A 2,104-nucleotide genomic window follows, 5' to 3' on the forward strand; every position below is an offset into this window, starting at 1 on the left:
GGGGTGCGGGGGGCCGGCGGCGGACAGGCCACGCGGGGAGCCCGTGTCAGCGATGCGGGAGCTCCCCGGGAAGGCCTCTGGCCAAGGAAACCCTACGGAGGCAGCGCGCGTCCCCCTCAGACCGGCCGGTGTCTGGCCTGAGGACCAGCAGCCCTGGGGAGAACGTGCCGACACGGAGGTCCAGGGCACGTCCCCCGGAGAGAAGGGGGACGGGCACCCCTGTCTGGGACCACAGCGGGCAGCACCCATCCCAGCCCGCAGGGGCACCCATCACCTAGCAGTGCTCGTCCGGGGACTCAGCCCGCCACCTCTGGCACGGTGTTTCACGCCAGAAGGGAGAGAGCAGGGTGAGGCAGTCGGGGAGCGCTCATGCCCAGGGACGTGGACGCCGTCCTCGGTCCCAGTGCTCAGGTGACAACGTCCTGGAGCTAACCGTCCCAGTCTCCTCCGGGGCACCGGATCCGGGAAGCCCCTCCTGAGAGCCCTCCTGCCCCCCCTGCTCCTGGGAACAGTCACAATTGGTGGACGAGGAGGTGGACAGGGTCCAGGATGGCAGAAGGCCATCCAGGATGGCCCAGGAGGAGGAAGGGCAGGACGGCGAGGACAGATGCACCTGCCCTGAGCCACCATCCAGGGTCTGGCCGGGGATGCCCTCGCACCTCCCTCCACCCAAGGACTCCAGAGGCATGGGCCGCACTCCTGGGCTTTCACGGCCTCCCTCCCTCATGCCTTCAGTCCCTCAGTCCTTCCTTCCCTCCCTCCTGCCCTCCCTCCCCCTCTAGGCCTTCCTCTTCTTTCCCTCCCTCCTTTCCTCCCTCTCCCCCAGCTTGACTCCCTCCATTCCTCCCTCACCCAGCAGAGGCTCTGGGGTCCCAGCAGGGAACTGAGCCCTGGGGCTTCATCCGGGAGCAGCCCCAACCACATGGTCCCTGTCCCCGGGGCACTCACGGTCACTGTGGGCGCTGACGGGGCCCGGTCCTCAGGTTGAGCAGCGGGATGGCCACTTGGAATCCGCTGCGGAACACGGGGGCCGGCTGCACAGAGGGCGGAAGAGAACGAGGCTTAGCACTGCCTCCAGAAACATCGAGTCCTCCACGTGACGCCCTGGGCGTCCTCGTGGCCCACCGGCCCCAATCCCCCGAAGCCCCAAAGACTGCGTCGGGCCGTGTTGACTGGGGCTTTGGGGCACCGCTCTTGGGCCCCAGGAACAGCATCGCAGCCAACATCCCCAGGGCCTCCGAGTTTTCCTAAGGACCTCGCAGGTCCTCTGAGCCTGACGTCGTCCTCCTTGGGAAGCAATGTCCTGTCGACCCCCGTGTCTGTCTCCTGCCTCTTCTGGGATCCCTCACGGCCACACCCACCACGTGGGGCTGCCATGACCAGGACACACCCTGTGCCCCGTGGCGGACGCCCGCCTCCAACGCTGGGCCCCTCACAAGCCCGGTGCGCTGGGCCAGGCCTGGGCGCTCGCTCGGGGGTCCCCGGACATCTCCGGTGCAGTGCCCTGAGCCTGCCGGCGCTGGGTCGCCTCAGACCAGCCCGGGAGGCCAGCCGGGGGGCCCCTAGGCCAGGCGGTCCGGACGAGCCGCTCCCGGGCCCAGTGTGGGGAGCCCGGGCCGAGGCTGCTCCCCCAACGGAGGAGGACCTGGGCCCAGGGAGCTGAGTGGGGACAGGGCACAATGAGCCCAAGCTGGGCAGAGAGCTCCGGGGGGGGGGGGTGCCTTGACCTCGGGGACACTGGGAGACCACATCACCCCCACAGGGCTCGGTCCCCTGGCGGGGGAAGGTGGTCGTCGGGATGTCCAGGCTCCCGGGCTGCACGGCCGGCAGCCGCTGGCTGGCGTGGGAGGAGGCACGGCTGGCGCAGGAGAGAGCCCTCGGCAGAGAGGAGGGGGCAGGTGCTCCCGCGGCGGCAGTTGCCCAAGGGCGGGCGGCGTGCGCCGGCCTCCGCCGGAAGGCAGAGCCGCACCAGCCCCGGTGCCCCGAGGCCAAGGCCGAGACCCTCTCCAGCATTGGCCACCGCACCCTCTTGTCTCCACCGACAACCCCACTGTGCCGGGTCTCGGCCGCTTGCTGTCTTTGCACCGGACTTGCCATCCTGCCT

The sequence above is a fragment of the Meles meles genome, unplaced genomic scaffold, assembly GCF_922984935.1.
Source record: "Meles meles unplaced genomic scaffold, mMelMel3.1 paternal haplotype, whole genome shotgun sequence".
In the NCBI taxonomy this organism is placed as follows: Eukaryota; Metazoa; Chordata; class Mammalia; order Carnivora; family Mustelidae; genus Meles; species Meles meles.